This window comes from Micrasema longulum, unplaced genomic scaffold (genome assembly GCF_059751315.1).
Source record: "Micrasema longulum isolate JH-2025_06_02 unplaced genomic scaffold, ASM5975131v1 h1tg000955l, whole genome shotgun sequence".
NCBI classification, from domain to species: Eukaryota; Metazoa; Arthropoda; class Insecta; order Trichoptera; family Brachycentridae; genus Micrasema; species Micrasema longulum.
The window spans coordinates 791,726-807,024 of NW_028278146.1; the positions used below are offsets into that span (position 1 = coordinate 791,726).

General features: G+C 31.3%; 1 long non-coding RNA gene across 1 annotated transcript; it reads right to left on the reverse strand.

The window, feature by feature from the left end:
- Positions 1-251: 251 nt before the first annotated feature.
- LOC148277916 (uncharacterized) lies at positions 252-2,726 on the reverse strand. The gene is made up of 3 exons (XR_015823335.1): positions 2,375-2,726; positions 1,870-1,960; positions 252-1,040 (listed from the first exon to the last, which is right to left on the reverse strand). It is a non-coding gene; the product is annotated as an uncharacterized LOC148277916 (long non-coding RNA).
- Positions 2,727-15,299: the final 12,573 nt, after the last annotated feature.

Below are 15,299 nucleotides of genomic sequence, written 5' to 3' on the forward strand. Positions count from 1 at the left end.
TTTCACTTGAAAGACTTTTATTCTTTCTTTTTCCACTGCTGGTTTTATATTTTTAAACTTATTTGAATTACTTTTAGAATAGCATTTAAAAATAATATATTGCTTTTTTTACCACAATATGTTATTATTTTTTTAAGATGTTTTTTTTAAATTAACTTAAATTTATTGTCTTTTTTTCTTTAAATATCTCTTTTTACAAAGAGATATTTAAAGAAGAAAAGTTTGGTTCATATTTGTATAAAGAACTAATATTTTATGAGTTATATGTATATATATGAGTATAAGACCTAATGCTAAACACGAAATCATTTTAGTATAGCATACTTGAGGATTTTTCATTATAATCCTAAATTTACATAAATATTATGTAATAGAAAATATATTATGCGAGTATAAACTACATTTCTCATGATCTAAAAAACGGAGAAGAATACATATAAAATTATAATACAAAATGGAATTACAATAATGTGTACATTCATAAGAGGTATTTAAAACATAATTTGCATCCAGGTAAAAATAGTTTGCTCATATTTATTAGTACATTTTTGTTTTTATGATCAGTATTATTCTGGGAAGTGTTCATTTCAGGGGAGTGTCTGCCTTCCTGGAGGTGGATCTGGTGAGTCCGAAGTAAGTACTGCTGTGGGTGAAGGTAGATTTCAGAAAGTCTTGTCTCCCGTCTGTTCTACATTGTATGGCGTTCTGGAATGGTCTTCTGTGGCAGTCAGTAAATATAAATACGTGGCTCGTGTTGAGAAGTTCTTTGTGGATAAAGGTTTTCTTTGGACTGTGGTGGATGCCTGGTGTTTGTCTGATGTCTGCGAGTCTGAGTCGTAGGTCGTTGACGAATGTCCCCTTGTCCTTGCATGTTGAGGCAGTGAAGAAATCGCTCGGGAGCCTAGTAATTTCTGCTGGCAAACATTTGAGTTTGACTCGCACAGCAAATCTAGTAGTACTATCGGGAGAGTATCTACCCTCTCACTACTCGTATCTTGATCTGCACTTGGGTGAAAATAATTTTGTAGTATGTACTTATTCTGAAAATAAAATTCACAATGAATATACAGGAAAGTTATTGCAACCTACCTTATGTATCTAAATAAGAACTTATTACTGGTGTTTATGGAGTTGCTATAAAACTAGTTTGAACTTGTCTCAAATATAAATGGGAGCTCATTTACATACGATATTATTTAATTGAATTCGGTGATAAGAATCTTGGAACAAATGTATAAATAAGTCCCAAGTATGTCTACATTTAATCGTTTTTCTGTGCCATAAGTTTACTCATTAAAAACAATGTTTTGAGTATGTCTAAATGTTTGCAGACAGGCTGGATTTCCTCCCTAGGGAGTTATCTAGTTCTAAATTTGTTGCAACAGAGAGGGAAAACATTTTCGAGAAGGGAATATGGAAGTCTAGGCACTTACAGGGCTTATGCTCTGTCATAGGCTGGTTTAAGTAGGCATTTTACACATTGTAACATTCTCCATTCTGCCTATGTTTTAACATCACATTTCCTCAACTCTTCCATCTGTTTTCTTTTGTGAAGTAAAAGAGCTGAAACTTTTATCATTTGGGTGAGATTTATTCGCCTGAACCAATTCACCTACGACGCAAATTCAGTATTCCCTTCTCAAAAATGTTTTCCCTCTCAGTTGTAACAAAAATTGTTTATATTGGTGACTACTCTTTGGTGTTTGTAGCTTTCTAGAATAAATAAATGTAATAATTAATGCAGAAAATATATTATAGTAATGTTTATACAAGAATTACATTGGTATACTTATTTGTATCCATCGACAAATTTGTTGTATTCATTTCATGTTCAAAGGGCATATTTTATTTAAAATTCATCAAACTTACTCTGTTAAGATTATGTTCCAGGCATTTTTCTTGGCTCTTTAATATTCATTGAGAACTCCTTATTTTAAATCACACCCATGTGACTTTTAATCTGAAATGTTGTGTGTTATTTCATAAAATGTCAACTTCAAAATAGGTTAGGATTTGGTAAGGTAACCTAATAAAAAGTTTGATAATGTCCTTACAAGACAAAATGCGTCACATTTTACACCCTTGTAAATAAAAAAAATAAAAGGATAATTGAATCCAATAAAAGCATTTTACTTTGGATACCTTACGAAATTTTATTATAGAATTCAACCAATTATCTGCACACAATAAATATCTGACACAATAAATAGGTTAGGATTCCTTGGAATCTATTACGTATAAACAATGTTATAATACATGTTTTGAATTAGAAAAATAACATTATGATAGATGCTTAGCTTTTTTCTTGTAGCTTATAAACATTTGCTCTGTTATTTTTATATGATTCTATTGTTATTTACATTTTAGTACATACCTGATATTTTAAGCGTTGTCCCGATATTTCTTCACGAACTTTGTTTCAACTCGACTTTTTAATAGTCTTTGCCCTTCCATTACATAAATCGTCATGATTTTTACAAAATTAATCAATATTTCGACATTTTCAACATTCCGCACCACGTTTGCACTCATTTTGACAGCCAAACGGTCACCGCTTCGCGACAAAAACCGTTCGAAAACAGTTCGCACCGCTGTGACGGCCGTCCTGCAAATGGCGGCACCGTTGCTTCGACGTTACGTTCACGGTCAACGCTCTCTAGGAAACCAGCGCCATTGATTTACATAGTCAACGTTTTAATGACGTCATCCGCCGTCCCGTGACGGCCGCTTTGTGACGGTACCGCTGTCTTAGGAAACCATAGCTTAAGTTTCAGAAAGGCGAACTGACATTGGCGGTACGAGCCGCCATTGTACGTCATTTATTGTTTCGTTTTTTTATCTTCACGAAGTTCAATGATTTTCCATAAACTTTTAAAATCTACCAGGGCTGGAACCAGTCAACCGAAACGTAAAGCATTTAATCGATATTTAGATTACCGATTATTGATAGTACCTAAAATAATAATATTTTGTACTCACCGTAATTTGCCAAAAGTGTGTCATGGTCATTAAAGTTTTTCAATTTTTATTTGCTTACGGTTTTTACTATTCACAATATAAAATATTATGCAGAGTAGGGTGTTATCTTTAATAGGAAAATATGACATTTTTTCAAAACATTTTTATTGTAATAAAAAAATATTTTTTGTAACTTATTAGTAGCATTAAAAGTATTTTTAAATTTGTAATTTTGAATATCCGCTAAAACAGTCAATGCTCCTTAAATACGTCACGATTCATGTTTATTTATTACTGAACATTCAAATTTGTTAAGAACAGTGTCACAAATTTTGACGTCACTATCAAGGCTAAACATGTCGCGTTTTTTTAGTGACGTATTTAGAAAAAATTAAGTATAAAAATATTTCTCCACAATATCCATATTGATTTTAAGAATACAATTACTTATTCTAAATCCCTTTCATATATTTTTATCGGTATTCGTAGTATGTGATATTTCCGTATTGTCTTTAAAGTAAAATCATTATTTAGTAGATAAAATTAGATTTCACTTTATAGTCACATGAAGATAATTCTGTTAACTTTCCATTGGAAGAAATCCATATACGTATAAATACGAAAATGTTTTTCCATTGGAAGAAATCCATATACGTATAAATACGAAAATGTTTATATTTGTATGAAAATTTAAAGTATCTTCGTCGGTAACCCGAAATTGAACATGAAATATAGTTTTACTTTATTAATAAAATTTAAGATAAACGTTTACTTCGTAATACGGGCCCAGATCTTGTATTGTCCATGACCGAGCGGTGGAAGAATACAGTTCTGTTTGTTAAATTGAACCAGAATCCTGGACGAGCGTTTTCGACTCGATACCTACTTTCAGGTAAATAAAAATTATTCTGATAAGGAACATCGATGGGAGAGTCCGTCTCTTAGCGCAGTAGTTGGAACGTTCGCCTACCATGTTTGAGGTGGTGACCTTCTACAAAATGTTTTCTTCTTCGTGCGTATTCAAGCGTTTGCAGGAGCCAATTACCAACGACACGTTATCTGACGTAACGACATGGGGAGACTAGATAAAATTAAAATACTCAGAGGGATGTGAAATATTGGTTCTACATGCACTGCAGTATTTCATTGTTCCTTGACTGGCACCTGGAGTCTTAGTAAGACTGATAGCTTCCATAATACAAAAATGATCCAGTTACGCCATAATTCAAGTAGCCTAAGCACCAGCATGGCATGCAGTCTCTGTATGAATAAAAATACTCTCTGAATTGTATATCCTTTGTATGCATATTTTTACGACTTTTGGTACAAAGAGAGAGTATCCTACTTAAAAAGCTAACGCGATAGAAAAAAAATGGGGTCATTTTTGGCTAAACTAGCCCAAATTTAGTAAATAAACAAGTGTCTACCTAGATCTAAAGGCCGTTATACATAAGGCATTATTTAATGATCTTGTGCAAGATTTTGCTCAGTTTTTTAACAATAATTATTGTGACAAATCTTGGGCCATTTTATAAGCTGTTATACATTAAGCAGTTTCTTGCGTGTAAGGATGTGCAGTACGTAGTGTTTGACGCTATTACAGACTACGGGCTGTTTGACATTTCATCAAATTTGTGTATTTACGACACAACATTTATTGGACCAAATTCTGCACAAGATCTTGTACCATTGTAAATGACCAATATAAAATGGGCTCAAGTCATATTTACGATGATGTTTATAAAAACGGCATTTGTGCCGTATACACCAAAAAAATCATATAAATTAGTTATAATTAGTTATCTGTACATAACCACTTACCGACTTTTCTATGTCTACCGATTTCGAGACGTGCCCGTCTCTTTGTCAGGACACCAACAAAACCAACATGCAAAACCCATCTTTACTATAACTGTTGCACAAAAAAATAAAACCAACACGACATACATTTTAATAAGCAACACTTACATGCTCTGATATGGTTATAAAAATATTTTACGGTGTGAGAGAAAAAGTTGAAAAAATAGGGAGGGGCATGAGTTTAATTTTCATGTTGGTTTGATTGGTGTCCTGACGAAGAGACGGGTTCGTCTCGAAACCGGTGGACATAAAAAAGTCGGTAAGTGGTTAATTACAAATATTTACTAACATTTAGTAAATTAATACTTGTAAAGTGTGTTTTTATTATTTTAATTAAACAGTTATCCTTAATAATTGGCTAACTAAGAAAACTGGATGTAGAATGCGGCCCTGCGGGAACGTAAGGAGAGAAACCGGTCCAGCCGTGTGGGTCAACAAGATTTGGGAACACCGTGGCCACAAACTCGCCACCTCTATTCTCCTCGTTCCTCGCTCTCCTCCTAAGCCATCAATCTCTCACTCTCGCCGGCCCATTACCGCTTCCATTGTCTTCCTAATCAAGCAGCGTATTCTGTTCAACATTAAAAACAAGAAACTATTTTACAAAACCACACATCCATTAGTTTACTCAATTTATTTTGCACAACAGGTCAAGAAGCTTAATTAAATTATGAATTTCAACAAGCTTGTGAAAAATTATAGTTTATTATGATCTTAGCGGAAATTAAGTTTTTTTTGTATATTCGGAAATTAATCAAACGGGAATTTAAAACTAATTATTCATTGATGACGCTTTTATAATTTTTTATTGAAAAGTGCTATTTTTACGTTGTAACTTGGTTTGCGGAAATTTTACATTATTTTGATTGTAACAAATACCATAACAATATAATTTAAGTCCTTTTTACAAAATGGTATACAAAACAAAAATTTAGATAAATATTTTTTTGTTTTGTACAAACCTGGAAGCCTTGTGCATATGAAAAGCATGTAGTCTTATTCCATGAATGATTGACGAATTGTTGTTCCCTTTCTGCACTATATGGTGCGTAGGGCACGGCATTGGTACACCAATCGCAGCCTAACTTGATCGTTTTTGTTAAATGAATGATCAGTCTTACGCTCAGGTACCCGTCCAGGGACTATGAAATATTCTAGTATGAAAACACCTTTTTAAATAAATATTTCATGTCAACCATGTCAGAAATCGAACTCGAGACCTCTTACTTACGAGGTGGATAGGTGGATGACGAAACAACGACGAAACGAGACGACCAAAAAATAAGTGGCATGATCAGATAAATCAAAATCTTAATGCTCGTCATATCAAGAGCAGACACAACCGAAGGGCATGTATGGTAATATCTATGAATGTGGAAGAAGCTTGTTTTTCAGGACATACGTGTATGGCGGTACATCCTTAATGCCTAACCCTACGGGAAAATGGAGTAGTGGTAGTAGTAACAGTAATAAACGAAACATCTTAGATTAATCTTCAATTATTTCTAGAATATAACAAAACGAAATTTTCGTACGTATAAATCGATTGTCTTGATAAAAATAACTCATTAATATGTTTGTATTAAAATCGGTATTTAATTCAAGATTTTGAGCGTCAAAAGGTTTTAATGATATAACATATATCATATTTATCATGTTAATTGTTATCTTTTATTTAGATATAATGTGTTTCTTTTTTAACTTTTTGTTGTTTTTTTAATATTTTATGTTCACTAAATTGTTTAGTTTTAAATATGTTATTATATTTTATGTATTACATAATGAATTGTTAACTGTTGTGATTATTCCTGTAAAACCTCTTTTGTAAAAGGTTCTTCGAACCGTTGATGTATAAATAAATAAACATATTGAGTATATATTTTAAAAATATATTTTGTGTGTCTGGTAACAATAACTACACGTTAAGTGTTTTCGTAAATGAATTCAAAATCTTCGTTTACACGCCTTTGTAGTAAGGTTAAAAAAAATAAGCGAAATTTTTTTAATGTTTATACTTCATTGTTCAAACGCTTCGTTCGTCCATTTAAGCCATGTTTTAATCTGTTGTTAATGTCACGGGCTCATGGATCATAGGTCCGAGGTTCAAACCCCACACTAGCACAATTTTATAAACATTTTTCAATTATGAGTTATTAACAACTGATTGAAAATGGCCCACAAAATCGATATAAAAGTATTTGGGCATAGAATTCAAAATAATCTAACTCTATGCATTTGGGTAAATATTTTTTTTATTTTTGTATTGGGTGTTTTTGTTTTACATAAGTTTTGTCCGTTTTTTTCAAATTTAAAAATGAGCACCAAAGGTTTAAAAATAGTAAAGGTTATATTACATTATTCGAAAGAAAATTTTCTGCTCTACAAGATATTGTATTTGTGATTTAGTTACACGTATTATTTTATTTTATTAAAGTCATCATTTTTGACTACTCGTTCTGTTTGCATGTAATCGAGAGAATAAAGCTTCCAAAGTTTCTAGCAATATTTTCGCAGCGTACGGCAAAGATGCCATGAATTATTGACTAATTTGTTGTAGAATAATGAAGGAAAATACATTATTGACCAATTACTTTTTTTTTGTATTTCCACTTGTTCTCTTCATTAGGAATAATATGGAATTTATGTTAACACATCATATTTAAAAATAAAAATAGTCGGTGTTACTGGTCAGTGTATGTTTTGCGAATTATCAAATCGAAATTTCTCTGTAATCAAAGTCAGTTTGTCTTTAAATTGCTGACTGTAACTTTGACTGTGAGCAATGTGATCATACAAATTCGGTGATATAAAAATCACAAGTGTCCAGAACACATTAAAATACCACAGCCATAGTGATTTTACAACCGATTCACGTTTATCTTTTCCTTTACGTATTTTAATTTGGATACCTCTATAAAAAGCGGTCAAGATTAATTTTAAGATCATTCTGCATAACGGTCTTTGTGGTGGTATGGCTAAGAAATTTGACATACAACCTTCTGGTTTCGGGTTAAAGTCTCGATGAGAACACAAAAAAAAGATTTCTGTACCAAATATACAATTAAAAAATGAAGGATTTTTTTTATGATGTATTTTGTCAGTGGTTTACGAAATGTTATTATTTTGATAAATAATTTGTATGTTTATTCAGTTTCTTGACTAGGCTTTAACTATCCTAAGTTACTTTATTCAAGTTTTCAATCCTTGTACGAGTTTTTTTATCAATCAAGTAAACATCGAGCATGTAAAAAATATTTTATTTGAAAATAGGGTCTAGTATTTTTTAAAACGAAATACTTGACTTGTTATGAATTTTCCCAGCCTTTAAATTTAGATGGGGGTTTGTAAAGCATTAAAAATAACTTATAATTTAAAATGGGAATCAAATAGCAGCAAAGCGTTGTTCTAACCTCTGATACGGACCCACGGGGGTTCGCAACACTACCCATGGGCCACAACCCGGTTCGCACCATTTTTAATATGATATAAAGTAAATTGAAGATAAATGATGAAATACAGTATGATAAATGACATATATTAGATGGCCAACATATGTTCTTATTTAAATTGTAATTATATATTTTTAGTTCTTTATTGACTTAGTTTTTGAAGATCCTCATTACTTTTTACTATGCTTTTACTATGTATTTATATTTTATTTTATGGATTACATGTTTTACTATCTTTTTTTATAGTTTTTCTTTTTACTGTGTATTTAACTAAGATTTTTTTTAAATGTGTTTTTTGCTATGAAAACATGTATAATATTTTTTTGCAATGTCTTTTACTATGTTTCTTGCTATGTATTTGGTTTTTTACTACTCATTTACTGGGTTCATATTTTATTTTTTACTATGTCTTTTACTATGTTTGGTGCAATGTACTTTACTGAGTGTTGAAATACGTTTTTACTATTTTTTTTTATTACATTTATTACGTTTTTACTAGGTTTTTTAACTATGTGTCTAATACCTTTATTTATTTTTCTATGTACTGTTTTTTTTGACCGGCTTAGAACGGGGTAAATATCCCTAGTTAGATAGTCAAAGCAACGTCATATAAATATTTAATTTTATGTATAAAATAAGATAATAATAAATAAAATTTAAGAATTAGTGAACATGTCATGAAAAATTGTCTTCTTATAATATCAATTAAGGCCATTTGTTTTGCTCCCCACTGTACGACGTTTATTGTTTTGTATTTATTTTTATTTCTAATCTTAATTTGTAACCTATATTTATGATCCTCAGCCTTTCTTCCTAATACCAATATAAATATTTTCACTGTCTGTATCAGTATTAAAAACTGAAAATTATTTCAACTAATTTATTAGGCATACACTTTGTAACACTTCATATTTGACTGCCGCGAAATCAAATGTTTGATGTCGTATATTTTAATACTACTGGAGAGTTATATTACAGAGAATTCAGCCATTTTGTGACGTTATACTTTGACTTCTTCAATAACAAACATAAATAAAATACATTACCACACATGTGTATGTGTATCAAATAGTTAAATGCACATTTTTTTTACAATCATCATGTCAATACATGAACCTTTATAAAATGGTGACAAATCGTGAAACTCTGACATCGGCCTTTTCAGATCCTAGACACAGATTTATTAATTTGTAAAATACTAATTGTTTATTTATTTATCTTTTAGTACAATTATATGTGTACATTGGCGGACTTGTTGTCAAATGGGAATTTATTCCAAACAACCCAGGGCCCCGATTACAATGGAAAGTTAACATTTATCTTCAATTTTATCTACAAAGTAAAATTGAGTTTTCTGTATGAAAAGCAGAATACGCATACGTTTTTTTCAAAACATGTTCCATTATAATTATAACCCATAGGTTACCGATGAAGATACATCAAATGTTCATGCAAACATATTCATTTTCGTATAGAAATATCGATTCTTCTTTATATACAGTCAAAGATAACTCTGTTAACTTCCCATTGTAAGGTGTTGGTAAATTGATTGGGTATTATTTTTAAATTCATTTTTTTTAAACATTGTTCTTTCTTTAGTAAATATTTGTATTCGACTTTTCTATATCTACTAGGTTTCGAGAAGTATCCGTCTCTTCGTCAGGACACTAATTGCACACATTTTTTTGGCACTAAAAATATAAAACCAACGTGCTTTACAGGACACATCACATTAAAAGTTAACACCAGCGTGCACTGATTATAATAAAAAAATGTTTGATCCTTAGGGAACTATAATTGAAAAAAAGGGGAGGCGAGGAAGGAAGAGGTATGAATTTACTAGGTATAGAGTGACCATTTCAATTATTCCATTTTTGTATCCTCACTAAATAGTTATGTAACTACTATGGTAAGTGTGTAAAGGTGGTTCAAGATGCCATTTGATAATAATCCCGCCAATGTACAAATACCTGTGTACAAAAAATAAAATAAATAAATATAACGGGATTTGTATGTTTGTGAAATTATTTGCCTCCTGGCGAAAAGACAGATATGCTTCGAAACCGATAGACATAGGAAAGTCGGTAAGCTATAAGTCGGTAGGTGGTTATATTTTACAAATATTTACTAAAATTTGAAGACATGTGTAGTATTGTGTAGGTAAAGATGTTATGTGTGGCGCCTAGTTAAATCCCCTAAAACGGTTTTTGTAGTAAATTGGGTTGAATATGGAGTTCTATAGATATTTTTGTGAGCTTTATACTTATCATCTCATTTCTGGCAAAACTCGCTTAAATACATTGATTTTTACATGTTGAAAATTAACCTTAATTACAAAACACCCTGAAACTGGCAGAATATAAGTTGCAGACCCCCCTAAAATGTAATCAACCAATCACAACGCTTGTAGATGATCGTTTGAAGTCAAATCCAATATGGCGTCTAAAACTCCCTTCTTTTGAAATCAAGCAAAAACAAGCAATGTTAATTTTAAAAGCCTCTAAAATCAAATGTTACTCGCAAAGTCCCCTAAAACAAATTAAAAATATTTTTTAACTAATTATCTCTAAAATGTATTAAAAAAATGTTTTGAACATCACATGATTGTCTTTTTAAGAGTATGCTCATGAAAATCAGCAGTTTTTGTATGTAAAAAATGTACATGTTTTTCATCGATAACTCAAAACATATAAAATCGTTTTAGGGGGTTTAGCAATTAGGCGCTACATGTGTCAAAACACAAAAATCAGATATATCAGGAGCCTTATGCTGGAAAGATGTGACATTTTGTCACCCGCTTGACAATAGTCGATTGGGCATCTCGGTTGCTTTGTCATAATGCTATTCTTGAAAACCCTCTGACAATTTAATTACAAAGACGAATGAGAAAGTGGCAACACTAACAAATCCGTATTTATCTATGGCTCTCCTAGTCTCCTGCCACACGGAAACCTTTATTGTTTGTTATCAGACTTTTTCCATTGAATATTTTGTGTATGAAATATTATGAAAAAAAAAAAAGAAAATGCTTTACTGAGACACTGAAACATTGATTGATTTATTATTTGCCTTTGACATAACACACATCTACATGTTATTAGAAATATTTCCTATTTATTTCATGGATTTAAAAACATATTTTATAATATAATATTTTTTTAATATATAATATCTAAAATCGGGTTGTGGTCCTGTGGCTAGTGTCTCGGACTCACGGACCAAAGGTCTGTGGTTCGAATCCCACTCTACCCCAACTCGATTCCCATTTTCTAATAGTGAGTTATTTACAACTCGCTGAAAATGGCCCTCAAAATTAAATATTTGTGTAAATCATAAGAACGCAAATATTTCCTTTTTATAAAAAATATATATATATATATATATATATATATCTCAAAAACGTATTTTGACATTGACAAGCGATAAAATAATTTTGAAATCATGTTTCTAGTGAAACTTCATTTGATAATGGATTAAAATAAGAACAGTTATATTTGGTGCACATTTGTTGATACGTCATCATCATAACATTGATCAGTGTTGTAAATTTTAAGTTAAAATACAACACAAATACCCACTCGTCATTCGAATGCCAAGCGTTTTACAAGAAAGGAGTTTTACAGCTGCAGTTACGATGTCGCATTCGATTGTCAATGTCGAGTGCTTTGGGGCACTCTAGATAAAGTCGATTGGTTTTCGATCGACTGCATTTGTATGGGTGGTTCAAGAATGCTACCACTCATCGAATTACGGAAGTCGCATACGATTCTAAAGACGAATGAGTCCAGCATAAGGACCCTGGGCCACGATTACAAACGGTATCCATCGGTAGGATCAAAAGGGTATTATTATTATTATTATTTTATTAGGGAAATCAACAGTTCTACATACATATTTTTAGTAAACAAACAGATATAGTGTATATACTCAGAACCAATAACAGATTTCCACATAGTATACAAAGTTAGTAAAGAATATATATATTACATATCAAATAAATACATACAATTTATACATATAACATTGTTATTTTCAAGTACTCAATAATCAAAGATTTTTTAAATATTAATTTTAAGAACATTAAGTTACTGTAAATTGGGCGGGATAAGGACAAAAATGCTTGAAGATAGGATAAGGAGGGGGGGGGGGGGGAGATGTACATATTTATTATTATAATGTCTACTAAGTTACATAATACATTTTTAGTTTAAATTTTAAATCTGACAGAGTGATGTTTGTATAATCTATATTTTTAAATTTTGTATTGTACATTGAAAAAGTCCTACGAGAAAAAGCATTTATAACATACATATAAAGTAAAAACTATATTTTTTCCCGAAATGGGTATATTAGTATAAAAATTTAATGTACCTTCGTCGATAACCTGTAATTGAACACGATTAGAAAAATAAAATGCATCCATATTATATTTTTCATGGAAAACATAATTTTACTTTGTAGATAAAATGGAAGATAAATTGTAATTCGGAACCGGAAGCTTTGAACAATAGTACAATTAAATAGGTGCGAAGGTTTTCACGGTCACTGTTATCAATATTATGTATCTTTTTTGGGTGATACCGTGTATGTTGGATTTGATCCGACGTTTCGGCTACCATTGCAGGAGCCATCTTCAGGGAAAACTGTGTGTCCAACATACACGGTATCACCCAAAAAAGATACATAATATTAATAGTACAATTATTATTGATTTTAGTATAACACCTTCAGTCGCTCTCAAAGTTTGTCTTCTGTTACTTTTTGATGGTGTCGTTGGTTTTGTATGAAAGGGCTGTACATAAAATCTTCATCTATTTAAAAAAGCTGATTTTTAAAAATTTGCGACATAACGCCTTCATCTACTCATTCATGTTTTCATTTGTTGTAATGTTTGACTGCAAAGGTTTAAATATTAATGTCATTTTTGTTTAATTGTATTCTCCTAAAATCTCATCTTATCAAAGTAATATAAATTACATCGACACGGGGATATTTTTAGTAACTGACTACGATATAACCATTTATCCTAGTTTCTGTTATTTTTAAAGAGAATATGCGTATTATTCTCCGATGACAACGGCTTGCTTTTAGTCACAAAGCCACAAATGTTCGCACTCCGTCAGTCTGCCTGACATGACGCCAAAAGAGAGATTTGCAAGTGCTAAATTAATGCTAAATACTATCCAGTTTTGACCGCGATGTACAAGGTGCAAAGAACTCTTATTTATTTGATCGATTTTCACTGTATTCGACAGAGCTTAGGGAAGTGTGATTGATGTGGGAGGAGGCGAGATCCCTGGCATGCGATAGAATCTCCTGGGCTGGTATTCCATTCGCTCTCGCGGCCGTAGAAAAAACATTTATTTCATGTATTTACATACAAAATACACGAGATAATCTTTTCTATAGTTTTTCTCGTGTAATACGTCCGCAGTGGTATTTTGAAAGCAAAAGCGCTAATAGAAAACGCATTTTTAACGCGCATTTACGTACTAAATACAAGCTAACGAAGCGATATATTCGCGCGCAAATCCGTTCCTCTAAATATAATCACCGTTTGCCACTGGCATGTGGATATCACCAGATGCCTCCAGGGCTGGTATTCTGAATCTTCTCTAACCCCTAGAGAGTGGTTTATTTGGAGTTTTTTTTTTATGCGAGTACACTTTGCTTCATATTTACCACACTCATGATCAAACGTCAATTGTTGTGTAAAACTGTTTAAAAAACGGAATAAAATTAATACGCTTTGGTCAATCCAACCTAATGAAGTATTTTGGGTGATGCTTAAGCTCGCTATAATCTAAATGAACATCGTGTTTGATTTCACGTGTTCCTATTTATTTGAAATTAATTTAATCATCAGTGTAGCCATATACGAGGCAAAGTGTAAATACACGCAAAAAAACCCAAATGAATCACTCTTTAGGGGGTAAGATTTAGAATAGCACCCCAGAGTATCAGTAGGTACTATTTTAAAGAAACGACTCATCGTAATTTTTTTACTGGAATGAAAGCTTGTGTTGGTTTATATTTTTAGCGCGTTATTATCAGTTTATTTCCTTCGCGAATCCAAAGTAGGCCGCCGACTGGTACAATAACTTTTATAATTTGTGTTAAACATGCTAATTTGGGAAAATAACACGAGACATTTCTATTTATTAAATCTTCAAACCGGGTACTAAATAAATAAAAACTGGCAATTAATTTACGGAAGGGACATCTAAGAATTATAAAATAAACATTTTGCGAACAACTTTTTGTTGTTTATTGCAGTCATTAAATAAGTTAATATTCTTGTTTTGTTCCGATTTCTTTCTTCTTGGAATTGAAAAAAACATCGAAACTGGATTCTGAAGCTGTTTTCTTTTATTACTAATACATTCTAAGAAAAATTCTTAATTTATCACAAATAAAATTGCGAGAACTGATGACACACGTATAATATTAAAAAAACAAATAAAGGAAAGTTAAAACATTCTGAATTATTCACATTTAAAAAAAGCGGGGATTATGACAACTTTATTCATTCATAACAATAGTAATTTGCTCAGAATTGAGGCAATATAACGTAATTATAAAAGAGTCATTCGTTTACATAAATTTGTCTTTATCATTTCGTTTAAAACAAATAAAGTTTGTACTGGACTGGACAAAATACTGGATTTCATCCCCTAGAGAGTTATTTATTTATTTGACAATTATAAGACTAAGACTAATAAGTTAGAAGTCAATGAATAGAAAGCAGACTTCTGCTAAACTGCCGATATGTTTATTTTATTGATTAATATAAATATATGATTGTTACATGTTTTTTTTTCTATACAATCTACTTTTGTAATTTTTCAATGTCTCTCGTGCTTGGAGAGTAACTTACACTGTTATCTTTATTTAGTGATTTGAAGTAATATAATCTCGAATTCACAAGAGACAATAATTAAAATTATACGAAATATTATCCGCAGAAGCCGTATTCAGCAAGCGGATTGGCCTATTAATGGGTGAATTCTGACTTAAATTCGTACGGCTTCT